Source organism: Adiantum capillus-veneris, chromosome 17 (genome assembly GCF_014529385.1).
Source record: "Adiantum capillus-veneris isolate H3 chromosome 17, ASM1452938v2, whole genome shotgun sequence".
Lineage (NCBI taxonomy): Eukaryota > Viridiplantae > Streptophyta > Polypodiopsida > Polypodiales > Pteridaceae > Adiantum > Adiantum capillus-veneris.
The window spans coordinates 156,378,866-156,403,890 of record NC_140947.1 but is presented as its reverse complement, the minus strand read 5'-3'; the positions used below and the strand labels follow the sequence as shown (position 1 = coordinate 156,403,890).

Below are 25,025 nucleotides of genomic sequence, written 5' to 3'. Positions count from 1 at the left end.
TGCTGTGTGCAACCAGAGGATATGCATCTACTCTAAGTGTCTGGGCATGCACGGTCTGCGAACAAACTCACAAAGGTGCCAGAACACTTCCTAGGCTAGACTGACTGAACCCTTGTCATGAGGTAGCTTGTCCACATGCACATAGGGTTAGATGTGCATGTGACAGGGAGTAACAACAACAATATTGTTTTTCAAGCATTCAATACTCCCCCCGCAAATAACCACGAGGGTCTAGGCCATGAGTATGAACAAGCATTCTCAAACATCATTTCTCACTACTCCACCCGGCAACAAATCACCAAGCATTGAAACCAATATTCAAACCAGAGTCAAACAGTTCAAATCGGCACCAAGACAGGTTCAAAATGGATACCATCCATTTCAGACGAATCCCAAACAGGATCACCAGACAAGTTCTCAAACAGATTCTCAAACAAAATTCAAACTTAAAAAGCAATCTCAACATCAGTCGAGCTCGAAAAGTCGATTGACTTTCCATCCTGAAACCTGCACCAAAAATTAGGGTTAGGTTCCTTCCATGAGGTCGTAGCCGACCACAGCATGGTCCATAAGCGCTTGAATAGTCGAAACAAGCCTCGACACACACTTTCCTATGGCGGTGATGGTAGCCACGAGATATGTCAATCACACTGGACCTCCAAGGTTATCAGTTTGTGAAGAGACACCTGGTGAGAGATATCCAAAAATTTCAAGTCCTAATTTGCTAGGGTTTCCGTGGCAAGCATTTCAAGATACCCCACTCTGCCAAAAGTTGCACTCAGAAGGAAGATGTCAGAAACCATATAACTTCGGGTAAAATTTTTCTTGAAAGCTTGCCAAGTCCTTGGAGTGTGCGGCTTGGTAGCTATAGACATCAACATCTGCATGGCACTGCTTTTGAGAAAAACGGTGACTCGAAACAAACCTTGGATCCTTCTCTTCCAAGTGATCTTTTTGGCTTATGCCCTGTAAGACATGAGCAATGAAGACGGGAGCGGCCAAGTTTCACACGTTTTCATGCTATCGGGACACCCATCGAACCCTTGAATTTCATACAGAAGTTTGACATCACCTTCTTGGGAGGTCGTTTCTCGGAACACTTCAAGGTGCGAAGGGCGGCATATTACTCAAAAGGAAACCCACAAACATCGTGGTCTACTCTATTGTTGCACAAAGAGGCACCTAAGAAGTTGACAAAATTCAAGAGATTTTTCACTTCGGCATGGTTAACAGAAGAATGTCATCACGGATTGGCATCGTCTCAGAATGAAAAAAGAAGACACTTTGGATGACTATTGCCAGAGGTTTTGGGATACCTTTTTGTCAATGTCCTTGTTTCAGAGGATCACTTTGAAGAACAAGATTGAGCGGTTCTGCTGTGAATTGCCAAAAGAGATTCGACAATATTGTCTGCAAAAGAGGAAGGTTTTGGTATGCATGTCGGCTCATTAACATATCCTACAAACAAGCCAATATCCACCTCAACGGGCCATTTTCAGAGAGTACCGATCATTTGTGGACACTTTCTTTAACGACATCATCGTCTTCTCCAAGAATGAAGCAGAACACAAACACCACCTGTTGCAGGTCTTTCAACGACTGCAGAAGCATAAATTGGTTATAAATGCGAAAAAGAGTGAACTTTTCTTGGCCTGATTTAAAGAATGTTCATGAAGTTCGAAGCTTTTTGGGCTTGTGCTCTTATTATGAACGATTCATTTGAAAATTTAGAGAGATAGCTTCTCCTTTGCATTTACTCACTCAGAAAGGGGTTCCTTTCACTTGGGGACCAACACAGATTACCGCTTTTGAGACTCTCAAAGAAAAGTTGACTACGGGACCAGTGTTGGCCTTGCCAGACTTGCAAAAGCCATTCAAAGTTTATTGTGATGCTTGTGGTCGCAGTCTTGGAGCAGTTTTGATGCAAAAAGAATATGTTGCTTACGAGAGCAGGATGTTTTCACTTCCTGAGTTGGTGGCACAGATTTACGAGAAAGAGCTATTGGCACTTATCCATGCTCTTACGTAGTGACGACACTATCTACTAAGAGATGATTTTACCGTCTTCACAGATCATCAGAGTTTACGCTACTTCTTGTCACAGAAGCAGCTCTCAGAAAAGCGGATGCGGTGGGCTAACATCTTGTCGCAGTTCCACTTCTAGATAATCCATGTTCGGGGACAAAAGAACTTAGTGGCAGATGCATTGTCTCAAAAGCCCTCGAGTCTGGCTATTTCCGCAATACGTCATCAAAGCTTCGAGGATATGGTAGATCAATACACCACACATCCTGACTTCGCACACATCTTTCACCGGATACGGAGTGGGGAGACAGTTGTAGGCTATTCCATACGGGACCGCTATTTGATGCCGAAAATGATGTTGTGTTACACAGCCTTTGAGGGAGAAGGTTTTGACAGAATGCCATTGTCCACCTTTTTCTGGCCACCACGGCATAGATACCATCTTGAAGGGTGTTGAGCGTTACTTTTTTTTTCCGAGAGAAAGATCCTTCTATTAGTTAACGAAACTGTCCATGGGCTACAACCACCTCTACAAGAGAGGGCTACAACAATCATGATGGGGAGACTCTCCCAATGAAAAAACAGCATATGTACAATGAGGCTAAATCAAGAGCTGGGAGGAGGAAAAAGCCACACAGGTGGCCGGTAGTGCCATCTGAGTACACCCTGGACCATGGTGAAAAAAGGACCAGGACGCCAGAGTCGAAGGAAAGCCTCTCTGTGCTCCCTCATGCGGTCGGAGCTGCCTTGGAGTCTCTCGAGCTGTCCTCTGAGAGTATGGATCAGCTCTAGCCAAAGATCCCGAACAGTCTCTGCTGGTGGTACATGGCGAACCTCGAAGATGCGAAAGCAGCAGGCCCGCGAGATGAACCAGAGTGTCAGGCCACTGATGAGCTCCCAACACTCCTCTCTCTCACTGCACCACTCCTGTGGAGTAAGCTCTGTGGCAGGCTGGAGTGTAGGTCGACCCCCCTGCATCACTATCATTCTGCTGGTGGAAGATAGCTCAAACTGAAGTGCCGGGCCCATGAGAGTGGACCAAGCAACTGCCCCCCAAGTGTACTGCCGAGCTGTGGAAAGAGCTGGCATCAGTCGAAGAACACGAAGCCACACCTGCTGTGCCAAAGGACAGGGACGCTGACTCTCCACAAGATGGTCACAAGCTGCACATGCGACCGAGAGACCACTATGTACAAGCCAGCTCCCAACTGTTGTAGCTCTGTGTGCAACCAGCCACTGGAACAAAGTGACTCATCTCAGCTATCTGGAGTTCCACAACCTCTCCCAAAAAGCTGCCAAGAACTCAACTTTGAGACCCTCCTCCTGCCAATGAGGTGCTACAATAGGTCGAGCCTCTCTTTGGCAGCCACTACGTGACGTCCCATTCGAATAGTGTACTGAAAGAAAGGGACACATGGGTGGTCTACAGAGGAGAAAGGGTCCCTCCAAAGCCACTCTCCAAGATCCCACTGTACTCGTGCTAGTGGACAGCTCTCCCAAGCCCACAGTCTCCAGTGGCCAGTCTCAAGACCTACTGGGTCAAGATCTATGACACAAGTCCTCCCACAGATGCCCACCACTCGGATCATCTGAAAACAACACTCCCACTTGCGGGGCCTCTACTGCAACTCGGTGTAAGCGTCCCTCACCCTCTAGCTCGAAAAACAGGGAGGGTATAGTCTTTGAGCAAGCCTGAACTGAGATGAGAACCTCCAGTTGCGTGAAGGCTCCCATCCATCTGGGCGTGGGCGTTGGTGACTCGAGAGGTGTGAGCCACTCAGCTGGTACTGCCTCTGAGATGTCCTGTGTCACAAAGTGATGATGTGGCGGACAGCAAAAACCCTAATTTCTGCCAGAAACCCTAATTTCTGAAAATCGTCGAGGCTTTAAATTTTTATTTCTATTTTATTTATTTATTTTTAAATGATGAGCGACGCAAATCTTGCTTTTTCTCCATGCCATGAGAAAGAGAGAGAACTTGCTTTTTTTATTAAAAAAAGAGACTATCTAAGAGAGAGAGAACTGATGCTTTTTATTTTTAAAAGCTTTTGGGGCTCTGCTTTTGGGCATCCCTTGTACCTTTAAATACGTGCTGAGGGCTTCACTTCTCAGAGCATCTAGACGCAGAGTCTGAGAGTGAAACCCTAGCCAGTCTCTTGTACTTTGATCTGATTAATATAAAAAGAAATACCGAAAAGGGCGCAAGTCTTTGGGGCCAATATCTCTAGGCACGGAACTCCGCCGGGCCAGTGCAAATCTATTGTGATCTGTGAATTGTTTTGAAGTGGTTATTTGGTGTTGTCGCGATTGATTCTTGACTTGGAGTGTCCAAGTCTGTTACAGTGGTATCAGAGCACGGCCGATTTCTCTTCTACCGGAAATCCGATCCCATTTTTTTTTTTCCCGCGGCACCTATGACTTCACGCAAGGATCAGTGGACTCCCTCTGCATCTGGAGATGCGGGCTAGGATCACAACGAAGATTCAGACAGAGAGTATGGCCCGCCTGGGCCTACTCAGGCAGAGCAAAGAGAGATGAAGCGTCGTCAATTGATCGGCGATGCAACAAAGATGATGCTCAGTTTTGCGAAGGATCCGAAATGGGCAAAATATATGAGCGAGACTTCTTTTCAAGAAGTGCATGCACAGTGGCAGAAAACCACTACACCACCACTGAAACCCGCTCTCAAGAAACCTTCTGATCACAAACAGTATACAGAGAAGGAATTACAAGAGGTGGTTAATGCACGGATTGCTCAGCTTTTTTGACGCGCAAAAGAAAGCCAAAAAGCACGGCAAAAAGCAGAAGAAAAGCACCGACTTCCCGGGATATTTGGGTTGTCAGTCGACTTTTGACAAGGCAAAGAAACAGAAGAAGCGTGTTCGATTTGAAGGAGTACCCAGTTCTTCTTCTTCTTCTTCTTCTTCTTCTTCTTCTAACGATTCTTCTAGCTCTTCAGATTCGAGCCAAGAAGACAGAAAAGGTAAAAAGCGAAGCAAGAAGCAACGCTTCGGAAAGGGCAAGAGAAAGACAAAGAAGGCCAAATCTCGCTCAGAGACTGACAGTTCTACTGAGGACTCGTCTACAGACAGCTCAGCTTCCGATGACAGAAACTTTTATGCGAACAAGAAGAATTTTTACAAAGCCAACCAGTATGACTTTCTCGAAGATAAAAGCAAGAAAGTCCGAGAGTTTAAGGAAGGTGGCCACTCGATCAAGTTTGATACTTTTTCAGGATACTCAGATGCTTCTAAGGCTTTGTCTTTTATACAGCAGTTTGACATCGCTTTCGCGGGAGGACGCTATTCAGAGCACTCCAAGATTCGGAGAGCTGCCTCTTACTTTAAGGGGAATGCTCGTACTTGGTGGTCCACGCTTCTTTTAAACAAGACTGCGCCAGTTAAATGGCTGAAATTTAAGAAGCTTTTATTTCTTCTTGGTTGACGCAAGAATATGAATGAGATATACAAGCTGCTTGGAACCATCTTCGGATGACTAAGAAAGATACAATCAATGCTTACTTTGAAAGATTCTGGAGCTCTTTTCTACCCGCCTCTTCATTCAAGAAGATCTCGTTCAGAGAACAGATTGAGCGGTTTACCTTGGGTCTACCTACAGAGATCCGAGATCACTGCTTGGAATAGAAGTCAGCTTCTATTTAGGAGTTGATGAGTCATGCGAAGCGGGGCTTTGCCATTCACTCTGGCAGTTTGACCTACCCCACAGATAAGGCCATGACACAACGAGCCGAACAGACTTCTGGGAATGAAAGTAGAAAGAAAAAGAGCAACCCAGAGAAAAAGGATGCACGACCCAAGCTCACTCCTGAGGAGAGAGCTTGCTTCATCAGCGGGGAAGTGCTTTGGATGCGGGGAACATGGACATATCTCCGCGAAGTGCCCTAAAAAGGCACAGAAAGAACAGAATGATAAAGACGACGACAGGCCTGAGAGTTCGAGAGCAGCTGAGAAATGGCAGAAAAGGCAGATAGAAAAGTAGAACTGGTACCACATGGCGTGGGACCTGCACCGAATCTAACGAATGAAAGTACAAACTTTGCCGCTTTTGGGGCAAAGTGAAGGATCAGGAAGCTCTTTTGAAGGAGCCAAGGCCAACTTCTTTTCACTTGGAATTGGCGGCTCGATTTGGAATTACGCTCGACAAACTGACGCCACAGGCGGAGGTAGTTCGACTGGCACCCGGATGGCATGTTGCCATTACCCGAGCATTGGCAAACTTCGTTTGCAATGACAGGGGTGTTCAAGGCACGCGAGTGACGTTCTACTTAGGATCCCTTGGTACCACAAGAACTACGCCGTGGTTGACTACCGGGCCGAGAAAGCGACTTTGATAAATGAAGGACTTAGAGATTGTACTTGATGAACTTCAGTTTCTTAATCATTCTTTTGGGAGAGAATTGAACGATGGATAAAGGTTGAATATGTTTTGACCTGATCAAAAGAACGCTAAGATTTTTCTCCACACTCATGCCGATTGCTTTTCAGAGGGCTTGAAGATCAAACCATTGATCTGATACATGGAAGCACGCCACCGAATCGGCCACCTTATCGTGTGAGCCGAGTATAAAATGAAAAGATTATGAACCCAGTGAAAGACCTCTTGGAAAAGGGTCTTGTCCAGCCTAGTACTTCACCGTATTGCTCTCCAATGTTGTTGGTTTTGAAGAAAGACGGATCTTGGAGAATGTGCATAGATTATAGGACTCTCAACGAAATCACCATCAAGAACAGATTTCCGATTCCTAGGATCGATGATATACTCGATAGGTTATAGGGATCCTCGTGCTTTAGCAGGATTGACTTGAAGAGTGGATATCATCAGATCAGGATAGCGCCAGGAGATGTCTACAAGATAGCTTTTCGGACGACTTTTGGGTTATTTGAGTTTTTGGTGATGCCTTTTGGCTTAACCAATGCTCCTACGACATTTAACCGGATGATGGACAGGATTTTTCGAGAGTACAGGCTATTTGTTGGCACTTTCTTTGACGACATCATTGTTTTCTCCAAGAATGAGGCAGAACACAGAGATCATCTGCTTCAAGTCTTTCAGGCATTACGAGATCACACGTTAGTGATTAATGCAAAGAAAAGTGAATTTTTCCTACCAGAGATACACTTTTTGGGACACATTGTATCAGCAGCAGGAGTGCAAATGGACCCGGCCAAGATAGAGACTATACGTGATTGGCCCGATTTGAGGAATGTCCATGATGGGACTGTGTTCGTACTACAGGCGGTTCATACGAAAGTTTGCAGAGGTTGTTTCCCCTTTGCATACCTTGACACAAAAAGGAGTACCTTTTTCGTGGGGACCCACAAAGGTGACTTCCTTTCGGACATTGAAATAGAAATTGACTACGGGACCTATTTTGACTTTGCAGAAGTCATTTGAAGTATATTGTGATGCTTGTGGTCATAGTCTGGATACGGTCTTGATGCAAGAAGGCCATGTCATAGCTTACAAGAGCCGTTTGTTCTCTAGGCCGGGGATGATAGCACAGATTTATGAGAAAGAGCTTTTGGCGGTTATCCATGCTCTTACTCAGTGGCGGCATTACCTACTCGGAGCGGATTTTACTGTCTTTACAGACCATCAGAGTTTGCGCTACTTCTTGTCACAAAAGCAGCTTTCGAAAAAGCAGATGCGGTGGGCGAACATCTTGTCACAGTTCCACTTCCAAATTGTCCATGTGTAGGGACAGAAGAATGTGGTGGCAGATGCTTTGTCTCGGAAACCGTTGGTTTTGGCTATTTCCGCGATACATCATAGGAGCTTCGAGGATATGGTCAATCAGTATGCCACAGATAGAGATTTTGCAGATATTTTCACACGGATACGGGATGGGGAGACAGTAGCTGGATACTCCCTTCGGAAGGCTACTTGATGAAAAAGACTATGTTGTGCGTTACAGAGCCGTTGAGAGAAAAGGTTATGACTGAATGCCGCTGTCCACCTTTTACGGGTCACCGCGGCATTGCTACCACCATGAAAGGGGTAGAGAGATACTTCTTTTGGCCGTGACTCAAAAAGGACGTGAAAGAGTTGTGCGCAGTATGCCAGAAGGTCAAGTTTGACAGGCATAAGGCACAGGGATTGTTACACCCTTTACCCATACCCACCCACCCCTGGGAAAGTATTGAAATGGATTTCATCTTTGATCTCCCGATTGCACAGAATGATCACGATGATTTTCGGATTACATGGCACGTCTGAGACGATTGGCTCCGACATAGACCCCAGATTTATGAGTTTGTTTTGGAAGGCAATTTGGGAGAACATTAGCACGTAGTTGCAGTTCTCGTCATCGTTCCACTTGCAGACTGACAGGCAATCTGAGATTGCCAATTCAGTGGTTTTAGATTTATTGAAGTCTTGTATCTCGGATCAGAAGACTCAATGGGAAAAGAACTTACCTTTGGTGGAATTTGCCTACAATAACACGATACACTCTTCGACGGAGAAGACGCCATGTGAGATTGTTGAAAGTGCTGTGAAGGTTCCATCCTTCCTGAGCACGAAAGATTAGATATTTGAAGCGGATCAATATTCGCGAGATTTGGATACGGCTTTTGCCAAGGTTCGCGAGACTTTGCAAGAGTCTCAAGAACAACAGAAAAAGGCAGCGGATCGCCATCGTCGCGACTTGAAATTGAAGGAGGATGATTGGGTGCTCTTACGTTTTGAGAAGGCACGCCTACGAAAGAAAAAGGGAAAGGAGAGGCTTTTTCCAAAGCTTAGTATGCAATACTACGGACCTTTCCAGATCACTGACAAGATAAATGATGTCTCCTTCCGATTGAAACTACCAGATACTTGGAGGATTCACAATGCATTGCATGTGAGTCTCTTGAAACCTGTTAACGGTGATGTGCCTAATGATGGGGAGCCTGATGAGCAACCCGAAGTGGAAGAAAACGAGGAGATCCTTGTTCCTGAACAGATTTTGGCACATAACGATACGAAGAAAAGTTAAGTCCGAAGGCGGTTCTTGGTTAAATTCAAGAACTTTCCTGCATTTGATGCGAAGTGGATGGAGGAGGAGGACCTAGCAGATACTCCTCGGATTGTGAAACTTTACCTCGATGTTTTGGTTTAGCACAGTCTACTCCAAACGGAACCCGGAATTCAGCTTGGCCGGAGATCTGGTGCAGTGGGATGAACAAGAGGGGAGTCACTCCGCTCCCTTGTCAACAAATGCCTCGATTTTGATACTAAAGTCACTGATGTCTCTTTGAGCTTCAGGGATACTGATAGCTGACAGTATTCTGCTGGATGACTTTATGAAATGGAATTCCTGATAATGATACTGATTTGTTTCTTCACTTCTTTTGAGTGCAAGAACTGATAGACGAAATGATTGCAGCATTTTGGTCTACTTGATCTCGAATAGACATGGTTGCAATAGGGGTTAGTCAATCGGACATCGATGAGGTCCCGATTGGACCTAGATGTGATTGCTAGCTACATTGCCGATAAATCATGGTCTACGATCCGAATGAATGTTGAATATCATGTGATGTCTTGTGATGTCTGGTGATGTCCTCTGATGTCGTGTGACGTGACTGTCGATTTTGTACATGTGCTAGATGTGTGTTCCTAGTACGTAGGTACTAACAGTCAGTGTCTGCTAAGACGGTTTATGGCTTTTGTCGGTTTTGCAGGCGTAATCGCGATCGATTACAATGCTTTCAAGAGGGAGGTATGTCACAAAGTGATGATGTGGCGGACAGCAAAAACCCTAATTTTTGCCAGAAACCCTAATTTCCGGAAATCGCGGAGGCTTCAAATTTTTTTATTTTTTTATTTTTTTTTTAAATGATGAGCGACGTGAATCTTTTTTTTTTTTTTTTTTTTAGGGAGTACAAGAACTTTGAAACACACGGACACACCCTATGTACAACGGCCTCACAGGTAGGGAGAGAGACATCCCATCACACGCACACCCCCGCATATGGGAACAGTCGTGAATCTTGCTTTTTCTCCATGCCATAAGAAAGAGAGATAACTTGCTTTTTTTTTTTTTAAAGAGACTCTCTAAGAGAGAGAGAACTGATGCTTTTTATTTTTAAAAGCTTTTGGGGCTCTGCTTTTGGGCATCCCTTGTACCTTTAAATACGTGCTGAGGGCTTCACTTCTCAGAGCATCTGGACGGAGAGTCTGAGAGTGAAACCCTAGCCAGTCTCTTGTACTTTGATCTGATTAATATAAAAAAAAATACCGAAAAGGGCGCCAGTCTTTGGGGCCAATATCTCTAGGCACGGAACTCCGCCAGGCCAATGAAAATCTATTGTGATTTGTGAATTGTTTTGAAGTGGTTATTTGGTGCTGTCGCGATTGATTCTTGACTTGGAGTGTCCAAGTCTGTTACATCCTGACACATGCTCTACACTCCTCTCATGCCCTGTAGCTGAAAGCCCTGAAGCTCCTTTGACAAGCCTGAAAACTGTAACCAGTCACCTAAAGAGCGTGTTGGATGTCACAAGGCTGGCACCACGTGCCAATAGAAAAGAATAGACTGAATAGACTTTTAGCACTTCAATAACAACTAAGCTGAAAGAGAGAGATGACACGTGATACGAAGTGGCCAAATTCCACCCCAAAGAGTATTGGCCGCAAACCTTGGTGCCCCTTTCGGTATTTCTTTATATTGCATCATCAAAGTACAAGCCGGTACCCAGACTCTGCACCTTCTCTAGGAAGCATGCCAGAGAATGAGCCCTAATTTCATATTTAAAGGCCCTTGACCTAAAAAGCAATTACAGTGAAAAGCCTTCAAAACTCAAAAGCTCCTGGTCCAAAAAGCAATGCCAAAAGCTGCCAGCTTTTCGTAAATCACGCTGGTGTCCGTACAGCAGGCCACGTGTCAGTCCGCCACGTCAGCAAATCATGGTTAGGGTTAGGGTTTTTTATTTTAGGGTTAGAGTTTTGGGCAGAATTAGGGTTTCTGATTTTAGGGTTAGGGTTTCAATAGAATTAGGGTTTCGACACGTCAGCAGTTTGTTACACTGGACCCTCTGCTATGGACCCCAGGAAACATGAGGCCGACTACCAACCGAGTGGCCTCTCTGAGTGCTAACCATGGGGTTCCAAACAAGGAGCTGTCTCATGCGCTCCTCCGTGCAAGTAGGTTGACGCTGCTCCAGGTCTCGCCGCAATTGCTCCCAAGATCGGAGCAAACTCACAGCGAAGCGGTCCTCTAGTCTCCTGCTCGAGCCAACTCTGCGCATCTCTGTGAAAATCCATCTAGTCGAGGATCGCCAGGGGCCCCCAGCCAGAAGCACCCTAGCACTAAGCCGCTGAAGCAAGAACTCCTTCCACGGCTCCTCACTTGGAAGAAGCAGAGTTACCGGGGAACGCCCCCTAGCCCTCGTTCCGACGTTCCGGGGGGCAGTTCCCTTCCCGAACGTTCCGAAACGTCTCGGAACGTCTGACGTTCCGAGTGGCCAGTTCAAACCGGAACGGCCGTTCCAGAACGTTCCAGAATGCCCTCGGAACGTTCCGGAACGCCCCTGGAACGGCCAACGGCTACAAACAAATTTGGCAAAAATTGAAAAAATTGAAGTAAATGTTTGGGCTTCTTTTTGAAGTGTGCAAGGCCTCAAGGACTCATAAAATGCACCCCCCTCCCCCTTTCTCTCCACAAGCTAATCCTCAAGGCTCAAGCTCTCTCCCTCTCACACTCTCAAGATCTCTCCCTCACAAGACTCACTCTCTCAAGGCTCAAGGCTTCAAGCCTTCAAGCTCTCTTCCTCTCCCTCCCACTCTCTCAAATCTCTCCCTCTCCCTCTCACTCTCTCGAGCCTCTCCCTCTCTCTCTCTCTCTCTCTCTCTCTCTCTCTCTCTCTCTCTCATCATCTAGTCATAGCAAGGTTGAATGGTCTTCAAAACGAGTTTTTTGTGAGTATTAGAGTCAAAGCACTCTAATACTCCTTGTATTTAAACACAAGGAGCTAAAAAATGCACTATTTGGGTGTTTTTTATACCTCCCGTTCCGCGTCGTTCCCGTTCCGGACCCCTAGCCATTCCCCCGTTCCGCGGGGATCCCGTCGCCGTTCCCGTTCCGTGTTCCGGGTAACTATGGGAAGAAGTCCTCTGACGATGAACCTCCCAAGGAGGGCTCTGCTCTGCTGTGCTAGGTCTATGATCCCCAACCCTCCCTGAGAACAAGGAAGAGTGATGACCTGCCATGCCACTTTGGCCCGGGCTATCTGAGTGTCAGTGCCCTGACCAAAGGAAGTTCCTGATCAGCCTCTCAACCTGGCTGATACAAGAACTCGAGAAGATCCAACAAGAAGTGATGTACCACATAGTAGCCAACAACACTTGGTTGGCCACTACAACTCTGCCTGCCAGAGAAAGTCCTGCGAAGCTCCAATGTAACAACTTCCTCCTGATAGACAGGAGAAGAGAAGCAATCTGCTGCTCAGGAGACTAGTCCAAACCAACCTGACAGCCCAAGTACCATACTGCAGTCCTTTGGGGAATCCACCTGAACCCTCACCTTGAACCCTCACCTGGCATCCAATCAGGCATAGGAGCACTACCAACCAAGAAAGCCACTGCCTTTCTCCAGTTGACCAGTGCGCCAAATGCACAACAGAAAGTCTCAAGAGCCTGCTCACACCTGTGAAGGTTGGCCTCCTGGCCATCCAAGTACAAGGCTGAGTCGTCTGCAAACACAGCGTCCAATAGCTCATCTCCCTCAATAGGAAGTGCTAAGCCAACCTGCTGTGAAACCAAAAACCTGCTCATCGCCTCAGCATAGAACATAAAGAGGAAGGGGGCAAGAGGGCAGCCTTGTCTGACCAAACGTGTGAACATGAAACGATCACCTCTACCTTCTGACAAAAGTACCTGACTGTGTGTCCGTCTGTACAAAGCTGACACCCCTCTAATCCAAGCATCTGAGAAGCCCATCCTGCGTAGAGTGCCCTCCAAAAATGTCCCACTCAACTCTGTTGTAGGCCTTCTCAAAATCGAGAAGAAGAATCACCAAATCCTCATCGCGGAGCCGCGCGAGGGCAGTAGCCTCCCAAAAAGTAAAGATGTTGTCAAGGATACTACGCTCCTTGACAAAAGCTGTCTGGGTCCCATGTATAATGCTCTCTAGAAGTGGCTGAATCCTCAAACTCAGAGCCTTGGCAAGAATTTTGTAGACTGAGTTGAGGATGGTGATGGGCGCCACTGTCGAATCTCATCCAAGGAGCTACCCTCCTTGGGAATGAGGTAAATCAGGCCCTCACTCATGCTGTCAGGCATCTCTCCAATGCAGGATGTACTGAAAAGCACTACAGAGATCTGAGCCAAGCAAGTCCCAGTACTCCAAGAAAAAACTAGGAGTCAAGCCATCCTCACCTGGACAGCTACTACGGGGGAGTGTGCTAAGAGCCGTGTGTAGCTCCTCTAGCTGAAGAGGCAGTTCAAGCCTCTGGCGCATCTCCTCAGTCACAAGACAAGGCATCTGTGCCTACACCTGCTCTCTGCATGCATCCTGACGCTCTGACTGAGGCTCTGCAGACAGTCAATCACAATAGAAATCAGTGGCAGCTGCACGCATGTCCTCTGGCTCTGAAGCAACTGACCCGTCGGGCCTCCTCAACTAATTGACCTTGGCATGCGAATGACGAGGTCCCACTGCCTCAAAGAAAGCGCATGTCACTCTGTCACCCACCTGGGTCCACTCAGATGCCTGACTATGGAAAGCAAACTCATGGCGCCTCTCCTCTGTGCTGACGAGCTCCTGGCGAGCCTGCTGTAACTGCTCCTCCAACCAAGGACTGTCTGGATGCTGCTCCTACATCCTCTGCAAGGAAGCAATGCCCCGTCGGAGACGCTGCTCCTCCTCTCTCGCTGCAGCTAGGCAAGCCGAAGACTCCTGGAGAAAAAGTCGACTAAGCTAAGCAAGTCCTGAGGCCACTCTGTCAGCAGGAGAATCCTGCATGTCTAAGCTCTCTCTCCAAAGAGCCTCCACTCACTCTCTAAGCACTAAGTCAAGCAAGACCCTCTCTAAGATGCGAAGCATCGTGCTCCCCCTCCTCTCTCTATCAGTCATTGTAAGGATCACTGGAGCATGGTCCGAAAAGGAAGTCCCTACCAGAATGCCAACCGTCCCACCCAAGTCACAGAAGTGGTCACTAGTGTAGAAGCGATCTATCCGAGATAGATTCACGCCTCCCACTCTGCGGTCCGAATGAGAGAAGGCCAGGTTGTCTGGGGGCCGCACAAAGCTAGAATGCTGCCACACATCTGTAACCCGCAAAAGTCATACAAAACATCTCCCAAGCTGCCAGCTCAACTCCATGCACAGTAGTATGGCTACCAACAATCCTGTCAGAGGGTTCCTCCAACATGTTGAAGTCACCCCCTATGCACCATTGCTCTGCCTGCGGCAGATAATCAACAATCTAAGAAGAACAAGTAACGGAAGAAGAAGCCTTACCAACTTATGGGGACCCCGTCCGATAGGGGCCTAAGTGACATAAAGGATTAAAATAAAACAGGACCCACACACACAGTTTTGCGTGGCAGATCTGTACGGATTTCCGCTTTTCACGCTGGCGGTGCTGACGTGGCAAGACTATACGGATTTCCGTAAATTGCGCTGGCAGCTGTTTGGCATTGCTTTTGGACCAGAAGCTTTTGAGTTTTGAAGGCTTTTTACTGTAACTGCTTTTCACGCCAAGGGCCTTTAAATATGAGGTTAGGGCTCATTCTCTGGCATGCTTCCTAGAGAAGGTGCACAGTCTGGAGTACCAGCTTGTATTGTGTTGATGCAATATAAAGAAATACCGAAAGGGGCGCCAAGGTTTGGGCCCAATATTCTCTGGGATGGAAATCCCCCACTCCGTCTCGCGTGTCGTCTCTCTCTCTTTCAGTTCAGTTGTTATTGAAGTGCTAAAAGTCTGTTCAGTCTGTTCTTTTCTATTGGCACGTGGTGCCCGTCTTGTGACACGTGCACTCGCCACATTGGGTGCATAGATGTTCAAGAAGCCCACGAGACAACCCTGAACCTGCATAGTGATCCACTGAGCCCTGCCTGGACAATAATCTCTCTGCCCACAATGGCTTGCTGCAAAGAATCTGCAATAGTAATACATACCCAGCCCTGGATGCCTCCAGGTCCAAATGCAGCTGACCAAAAAGTCTCATACTGTCCACGCAAAAGCTGACCACAACGTCTAATGCGGCTCACACAGATGATGCTCTTGTAGCATAAGAAGGTCAATCTCTCCTCCCACGAGGCATCGCTGAAGCTCCTGACACAGTCGGCCCCTTTGACGCTTAAACTGGGCCCACCTAGTCCCTGTACGTTCCATGAGACCATCCTCATGGGGAGCGAGAGAGAACTAATGTTGCCGCAGTAGCTAGCCGTGCTATCTTCGAGGCAGGCTTGGATGGGGAGTAATCCCCATCCGAGAGTCCTCGAGATAGGCGTGACTCCAAAGAGTATCCAGCCCAAGCCCAAGTAGACCGAGCCATGCGTAAAGCAACCTCCTCTGTCCAAGAGTCCTCATGTATATGTACATAGCATGGCGGGCTCTGCATGTCATCAAAAAAGTGAACCACAATGTGTCTACATCTTGCTGCATCTGGAGGTGTCACAACAAACTTGGCCAATGGCCAAAGAGTCTGAAGCATATCTGTAACTCCTAGGTCTCCCATGTGATGAGAGAACTCTACGGCCTGTATCTACAGCCACTCCAACACTGAGTCTAAAGTCCACTCAGCTTGGTCCCTGCCGCAGAGGGGAAAAGAGAAGCCAACCACTAAGTCCAAGGCCTCTATCTCCCTAGCTGCAAGGAACAGTACATAAACTCTGAAGCAAGCTACCTCAAGGTCTGGTGAGGGATCGTCGAGAAACCGTGTAAAGTCGTAGGCAAAGAAATCCCAACGACGACGAATGTTGAAGCTCGTCAAACCACAAGGAACTACTGCAAAAGGAGACGTCTACACCTGAAGGGGAGGTCGCAAGAAAGGTTGTCCCTCTCTGGCTAAACGACTCGTGGCAAAGGCGCTGCCAAGAGATCTCCTAGCAGTTGAAGAAGGCCCTGCCCCCTGGGACGGCTATGTGACTGGAGTGAGAGGAGGTGAGGGAGAAGGTGGAGAGGGAGGTGAGGGGGGGCGAGGGGGATCGGCAGAGGAAGGAGGGCGAGGTGGAGAGGCAGAGGGAGGAGGGGGAGGGGGGGCGGAAGCAGGGGAGAACACGGGGGGAGGAGGGGGGGCTGTCGAGGGTGACGCTGAGGTGGAGACTGGAGCAAGGACCTCATCCTGCTGAAGAGGGTCGAATCGATTCCCCGTGGGAACCCACTGGTGCTGGGCAGGAGCCTGAGGACCACTCTGAGTGCCAAGCTAGCGCGGTGGCCCCTGCCGATGTCGACCACGAACCTGCTGCCAGCCCTCCTCTGCTTGAGCCCCAGGCTCGCAGGGTGGCTCTGCCTGTGTACTCTGTGGTTCTGCCTGCTGCTCCCTGCTGGCCAACCTTTGAGAGCTAGACTCGGCCTGTGTAGGTCGAGGTCTCCTCCGTCGACAGGCCTTCGCGAGATGGCCCATCTATTGACAAATGAAACACTGCCCGAATACTCCACGCTCTGTCGGAACCAACCCCCACTCACCCGAGGAAGTAAGATGACCTTCGGGAGAGTGTGGGTGTCCCTAACCAGAACACATACCGAGGGAATGCCGGCCGCCTTGGCAGCTACTGAGGCTGCCGTGCAAGGTGTCTCCGGGACACTCCCAATCGCTAAGCCTATCCTGGACAAAAGTGGTAGGTACTCCCTCCTCAAACCACGAAAGCAGACGGAGATGGGAAGGTCTACCTCCTCTACCATAACATCTGAAGCTGGGTCAAAACCATGTCTTCAGGGCTCGAACTGCTCGGATGGTCAAGGGGCTCATGGCGATAACCTTGGACGCCATCTCGGAGGTCTCAAACTCGATCTGATAGTAGCCTCGTCCGAGGAACTGGACGTCCAAGATCTTATCCACCTCTGCGAGAAGGCGGGCCTGGAGAAGATCACGCAGCTCTCCTCTGCTAGGTCTGGTGATGAGAATCTTGCAGATAACGGAAGTCGCCTGCAAGCGTTCTACCTCTACGGCTAGGCTTGCTTGCTCTGTCAGTGAGAGAGCAAGTGGAATGGTGGGCTTAGCGGGGTCGGGCGAGGGGGCTTCATTAGAGTCCCTCTGCGGTGGAGCTTGAGCCCCCATCTGTGTCTGCTGCTGTGAAGAAGAAGCGAAGGAGTGTCGATGAACAAGAAGACTCCTACTGGACCGAGCACGTCGAAGGTGCTGGCGAAGCCCGACAAGCAGGAAGGGAGAAGGAGCGGCCTAAAGGCAGATTGCAGGCGCGGGCGGGGGAAAGGGCAGGCGGGCGGTCCCTTGCTGGGCAGCGACAAGGGACGGACGGGCAGCCGGGAGGGCGACGGGCGGGGTTGGGCAGTGGGCAGCGTGAGGGGGAGCGGAAGGGGCAGCTGCGGACTGGGCAGCGTGAGTGGCAACGGACGAGGTTGAGCGCACAGGGGGGCAGGCAGGGTGGGTTGCGCGAGGAGGAGAGGGCGAGGGTGCTACGCGAGGGCAGGGGGGTTGGCAGCGATGGCAAAAGGGGGGAAGGGGAGGGGGTGCGGGCAGCAGCAGCAAGCACATGGTGTTGAGCGTTACTTTTACTGGCCAAGGCTCAGAAGGATGTGAACGAGTTTGTTCACACTTGTTTACTATACCAAAAGGTCAAGTTTGATAGACATAAGGCACCAGGACTTCTACAACCATTATCCATACCCTCCCGACCCTAGGAAAGCATTGCTATGGATTTCATTTTTTATCTTTCCAAGACTCAAAGTGGGCATAATGGGATTTGGACAGTCATTGACAGATTTAGCAAGCAGGCCCACTTCATTCCAGTAAAGAAGACAGTTAAGCATGACCATTTGACGAGACTGTTCATCTCACAGATTTTTCGGTTACATGGCATGCCCGAGTTCATAGTCTTGGACAGAGACCCCCGATTCACGAGTTTGTTTTGGAGGGCAATTTGGGAGAACATTGGCACACGGTCGCAATTCTCGTCCTCATTCCCCCTACACACAAGCAAGCAATCTGAGATAGCCAATTCAGTGGTTTTGGATTTATTCGATCGAAAAACTCATTGAGAAAAGTACTTACCCTTGGTGGAATTTGCCTACAACAACACGGTTCCCCCATTTGAAGTAATCTAGGGTGCTAAAAAGGTTTCCCCATTGCTAAGCACTAAAGATAAGATTTTTGAAGCGGATCAGTGTACAAGAGATTTGGACACTGCTAAGGTTCGCGAGGCTCTTGAGAAGTCTCAAGCACGGCATAAAAAGGAAGCTGATAAACATCGACGCGACTTGTAGTTGAAGGAAGATGATTGGGTGCTCTTACAATTTCAGAAGATGTGCATCAGGAAAAGAAAGGGAAAGGAACGAATTTTTCCAAAGCTAAGTATGAGATATTATGGCCCTTTCCAGATTCAAGAGAAGATAAATAATGTATCCTTCACAATGAAGTTGCCGGATATGTGGAGGATTCACAATGCTTTTCATGTGAGTCGTTTGAAACCTTTAAAGGGAGAGGTGCCAGTCGGCAAGGAGCCTGAGGAGCAACCTGAAGTAGAAGAGAGCGAGGAGATACCCGTTCCTACTAGCTCACAAGGAAAGAAAAGTGAAAGGTAAAGTGATACGGCGGTTCTTAGTGAATCTTCATGCATCACAAGCATAACATAAACTTTGTAGAAAGCATTAACTATCCCAAGCCTCAATCCAAAGGCCTCAATCACCTTCGAAGGTGGAGAGAGCTAGCGGGGAATGAGGATAGGGAAGAGGAAGAAGAAACATTTGATAGGAGAAAGAAATAGTTCCTCACTTATCATTACTCTTCTTGCTAGCATACATAATAGCATAGTAATGAAGATGGAGAAGATGGCAAGCTTAAGCATTGAAGCATGGCTCTTGGTTGGATTTTGCATTCCATAGCCAAGAGTGTTGATGTAGGCTCTCAGTTCTCAAGCTTGGAGAAGGAGGTGGTGTTCCTCAACTTTCACCAAGTGAGAATGGTTCACAAAATGAGTATGTGTGTGGTGTATATCCCCCTAGCACCCCCCCCCCCCCCCCCCCCCCCCCCCTCCCCCCTCCTTGCTTTGGGCGAGTGGTATATCCGGCATTGGATGTGAAGTGGATGGAGGAGGAGGACCTAGCAGATACTCCTCAAATATTGGAACTTTACCTTGAGGCTTTTGGTCTAGCTACATCTATTCCGAGAGATCCCGTAGATCAACAAGGTAGAATCTAGTGCAGACAGGACTGTACCAGAGGGGAGTTACTCCGCTCCTTTGTCACAAATTACCCAGATGGAATAAAGTCGTTGATTTCCCTTTGACTTCAGAACTACTGATGTGGTGACAGTATTCTGCTATATGACTTTATGAATGAAGAACTTTGAAATGAGAATTCTCGAAATGAATCTGATTTATGTGTGCTCTCTCATGTGATTGTGTTTAAGTGCAAGTTTAAAAGACGAAATGACTACAGCATTTCGGTCTTGAGATTCTAAGGACATGATCACAATAAGAATTAGTTAACCCGACATCAGTGAGGTCCGGTGTGGATCTAGATGCGATTGCTAAGCACGCTGCCAGGAATCATGGTCATAGATCTTGATGGATTCTATGTGATTTGATTTGAATGAGATTTGATGTTTAGTGATTGTCGTCTTTGTGCAAGTACTGGATTTGTGTCGTCTAGTGCGTCGGTACTTAGAGTCAGTGTCTACTGAACTGGTTTATGGCTTATGTCTGTTTTTACAAGCGTAATCGAGGGGGTATGTCACAAAATAATGACGTGGCATGTCCGCTCGGAAATTGACTAGAGTTAAAGTTTTGTTCCAACTTATAGGGTCCCGTCCCATGGGGCTGTCACAAACCAGTGACGTGGCTTAACCCTAGACACCCAAATGGGTTGCAGACCGGACACACACACTCTCTCTCTGGCAAGCACCAGTCCCGGATTTTACGTTGCTGTGCTGACGTGGCACTGCCATATGGACCCGGAATTTGCAGCGCGTTCTGTGGAGGCTACACAGACTGGCTCACGTGGCAAAAAGCGTACGGGCAGCATCTTTTGGCTACGCAAAAATCCTATGCAAAAGAGAGAGAGATTTATTTTGAGTTGTTTTATTTTATCAAGCAAGGCTTGTGAGAGGAATTGCTTTTAATTGGCAGCTTTTGGGGCTTTGCTTTTAGCATCCTTTGTAAACCTTTATAAGTGTGGGCAAGGCTCCCACTCTGCACAGCATCTGGACGCAGAGTCTGAGAGTGAGACCCTCCCACTCCCTTGTACTTTGAGCACAGATTAAATACAAAAAGAAATACCGAAAGGGGCGCCAGTCTTTGGGGCCAATATCTCTAGGCACGGAACTCCGTCGAGCCGCGTCGAATCAATTGTAAACTGTGAACTGTTTTGAAGTGCATCTCTGTTGTGTCGCGGTCTTGACTTGGAGTGTCCAAGTTTGTTACAGTGGTATCAGAGCGCAGCCGATTTCTCTTTTACCGGGAAATCCGATCCTTTTCCTTGCGACACTTATGGATTCAAAAAGAGATCAGTCGACTTCCTCTGCATCTGAGGATGCGGGAAGAGATCACAAAGAAGATTCTCACAAGGAGTATGGCCCGCCTCGGCCTACTCAGGCGGAGATTGAAGAGATGAAGCGTCGACAATTGGTTGACGATGCGACAAAGATGATGATCAACATTGCGAAGGATCCCAAATTTGCAAAATTTTTGACGCAGACATCCTTCGATGAAGTGCACTCTCAATGGGAAAGGCCACAGAACCACCCCTCAAACCGGCACTCAAGAAACCTCCTACTCCGAGGATGTGTACAGAGCAAGAATTAGAAGAGGTGGTTGATACACGGATTACACAGCTTTTTGACGCAACCAACAAAGCCAAAAAGCACGACAAAAAGCAGAAGAAAGGAACTGACTTCCCGGGTTATTTGGGTCGTCAATCTGCTTTTGCCTCGACAAGAAAACAAAAGGAGCGTGTCAGATTTGAAGGAGTATCCAATTCTTCTTCTTCTTCTTCTGACAGTTCTTCTAGCTCTTCTGACTCGAGCGAAGAAGACAAGAAAGGGAAAAAGCGAAGCAAAAAGCAAAGCTTCGAAAAGGGCAAGAAAAAGGCAAAGAAGCCTAAGTTTTGCCCTTTTTCCGACAGTTCTACAGAGGACTCGTCTTCAAATAGTTCGCACTCCGATGATCACAGATTTTATGCAAAGAAGAAGAATTTCTATAAAGCCAACCAGTATGACTTTCTGGAGGATAAAAGCAAGAAAGTTCGAGAATTTAAAGAAGGTGGACAGTCAATTAAATTTGACACTTTCTCTGGATTCCGAGACGCTTCGAGGGTTTTGGCCTTCATACAGCAGTTTGACATAGCTTTCTCTGGAGGGCATTACTCAGAGCACTCCAAGATTCGGAGGGCTACCTCTTACTTCAAGGGAAATGCTCGAACATGGTGGTCCACTCTTCTATTGAACAAGAAAGCGCCAGTTAAAGGCTGAAATTTAAAAGGCTTTTTATTTCTTCTTGGTTGACTCGGGAGTACGGAGCCCAACGGAAGCATCTCCTAAAAATTAGGGAACTGCTATTTTGGGCCGTAAAATGTGTTCGCGTCATTACCTTCAGTATGACCAGGAGAACACTTTACAACTCTGCCGCGAAGTCAACTAGGCAACCAGTCGGGAGATTTTTAGGCGGCAACCCCGAAACGGGCAAATGCTTGTAAATGTGCCAAGTGGCACTTTCTTGTGTACTTGCCTCATTCAGAAAAAGGGCGTAGAATTTTAAGCTGGGAGAGGCCTCATTTGCTTCCCGTCACAGGTTGAGAGCCATGGAGTGCTTTCTTTCCACTCAATGTACAGTGTGGTGCTAGGAGTGATGCCCTGCACATTACATGCAGCTCTCTCTCTCCCCTACGTGCACTTATGTGATGCCCCACAAGAGGGCTCTTCATTTGACTGATGTACAACTGTGTGTGTAAGGTGGAGCGGAAGTGAATGTTGAACTTTGCTCAAGATAAGTGCTCCGAACTGTGCTCAAGGATTCCTTTTACTTACGAAAGGGAGAGCCTTCCGTTCCTTTAGTGACAGAGTGCAATGGACACAAACAAAGCGGTGAACACTGTGAATGAAGGTGCTGAGACTGAGAGATAGAGAGAGAGAGAAGAGAATACGACACCAGAGACGTAAAACCCTCCTCCAAGGGCCCCACTCTCTATGGCGAAAGTGGTCTACTATTGATTGCACAAATCTCTACAATGCTTAGACTTGCCGACGATGTCGACGACGATGAGGAGGACGACGAGACGGGCTGAAATCTGAGAATGCTAAGGGCTGAAATCTGCTGAATTCTGACTCTATGTCAATGACGATGTCGATGGCAACGATGCAACGACGACGCGCTGAAAACGCAGATGCTGAAATCTGCGTTTTCCGGGCTGAATCTGTAAACCTTGCGGAATTTGACCGTGCGGCGAGGAACTGCTGCAGGAAGGTGAGATCTGAGAGGTTCGGGGACTCCACTGCGGTATTTGACTGCTGAAAACTGAAAACGCTGATGCTTGTGGGGATTCCGTCGCGAAGATCTGCAAAAACGCTAGGAATGATCTTTGTCCTTGCGGTGGAAATCTGCTAACGCTGGAAAGTCTGCTGCTTCTTGCTGTGGCCAGGCTGTTGCCAAAGCAAAAACGCTGGCTGATCTGCTCCAAAAACGCTAGCCTTTTGTTGGGATGCAAAAACGCTAGGGCATCTGGGGGTTCTGCTGAGAAGTTGTCTGTTGAACAAATGCTCTTGCTGCCTCTTCTGCCAAAAAGTGCTAACTCTGGGTTGCTTATATATTATAGTCACTTAATAAATAAGTGAAAAATGTCAAAAATAGGGAAAATAGGTTTAATGCACTGGAAAAATCCCCCGATGGATTCTAATGGATTCTGATGGGAGTGTTGATGATCATGTTGTGTGCAACCGGAGGATATGCATCTAATCTAAGTGACTGGTCATGCACGGTCTGCGAAGAGACTCACAAGAGTGCCAGATCAATTCCTATTCTAGACTGACTTGACGGAACTGAACCCTGGTCATGCTGTAGCTTGTCCACACACACATAGGGTTGGATGCGTCACGTGACAGTGTGGTTTCATGCTTTTGTGCTGAGGCAAGAGCCTCCTTGAACAGGAACAGGGATAGCTAATTGCTACTCCAAAGCAGGCACCGGTGAGGGTCATAACCTCACCAAACAGGTGCGTTTTCAACGTTGTGTATGCGCTGACGCCAGAACCATTGGGAACAATGCCCCACTGGCAGAGGACAGTTCGGGGAATGTTTAGGGCTGAAAACGGGGCAAAAACCAGTAAATACAGCGTACTGAATTTACTATTTTTGGGCAGGAATCGAAGGGTTTATGCCAGTGGAAGTGAGTTCCAGCGGGAGAATTGGTTTTGCGCAAGTTTTGGGGCTGTAATGCTGCCGAAATTTGGCCAAAGCAGTTGGTATCTAGCTGGATACAGGTAAAGGATTCCTAGGACTCTACTTTGTACTTTACCCTCTCAAATATAAAGAAATACCGAAAGGAGCGCCACTTCTGGGGCCTACAGGTTGTCGGCGTCTGCTCGGAGCATTCTTCCGAGCCATGTGTGTGCTTAAGTGTTAATTCTCGTCGCAAGTTTCCTTTGCACGCTCTCTCTGTATGTGTCTAAAGTAAAGAATTTCGGGTGAAAGCCAAAAGCCTACCGCCCCACGGGCCGGTTTCAAGGTCCCGTTGTCGGGACCTCAATCACTTTTTCCTCAAAGAGTGAGCCTCTGTTGTTTTGGGTAAAGACACAAAGTACAGGAACGCAGGATACACTATGGCTGACAAAGGGAAGGACATTATGGAAGAGGGTTCCTCTTCGAAGGACAAACGAGAAACTGCTATGGTGTTCGAGATTGGCGAGAGCTCACGGCCACGTCAGTCTGTACCTCCTGTTGATGTGAATGTCCCTCCAGTAGTACAGGGCTTTATGACTAGGCAACTTGAGGATGATGCGTTCAAGACTCGGTTAGTTGCCGCGGTGATGCCTTTTTGCAATTCGTGCAAAATCCAAGGTTTATGGAGTTCTTGCAAGCACCACCAGTGCAACAGCAAAAGAGGCAACCTACACCGCATACAGAGCTTGTTGAGGCTCCAATTTTTCCACCACCCACGGTACATCCTGGGTATTTCGGGGTGGATCAATGTTCCAAAGTATGGCTGGTTATACGCCTGGAAGTCAGCCGTACATGCCAGGAACAGTGTTTGGGGGTATGCAAGGCATGATGCCAAACCCCATGTATGGTAGCATCGACATGCAGCAAGGTTTTCATTGCAACCAGGGCCAGTTTGGGGTGCCACAGGGTCATTTTGGCATGGCTGGTTTTTCTGGACAGCAACCAGATATCGCACCTCTAACGCAAAATGTTAATGGCCAAGATGTGACGATCATGCCTGCTACAGCGCCCATGTTGCAAACCATTCCTTATGACAACTTGGGGGCACTAGAGAAGCCGGAAGCTTACAAAGAAGATGGTGCAGCTGTAGAGTTCGGCACCTTTAGTGGCTTCGAGGATAAAGCAAAGGCTCTCACTTTCCTCCAACAGTTTGATACAGCTTATGAAGGAGGGAATTTTACAGAGGCCTCTAAGGTCAAGAAAGCTACCACTTTCTTAAAGGACAATGCGCTTACATGGTGGACAACATTGTTAATGCAAGGACAGGCACTCGCCACTTGGGTTTACTTCAAGCAAATGTTTGTATCTGCTGGCTGTCAAATGAATTTGAAGCCGACATCATGACAGATTGGCACCAGCTTACTTTGGCGACATGCAAGAGCGAGTATAATCGGAGGTTTTGTAAAGTGTTACTCTCAGTGACCTCCTACAGATTTGTGCCATTG

At 47.8% G+C, this 25,025-nt stretch overlaps 1 protein-coding gene across 2 annotated transcripts in view; it reads right to left on the bottom strand.

Annotated features, from left to right (window-relative positions):
- Nucleotides 1–25,025, bottom strand: part of LOC147438379 (ubiquitin-conjugating enzyme E2-23 kDa-like) — an 85,983-nt gene that overhangs the window by 25,653 nt on the left and 35,305 nt on the right. The window lies entirely within an intron of this gene.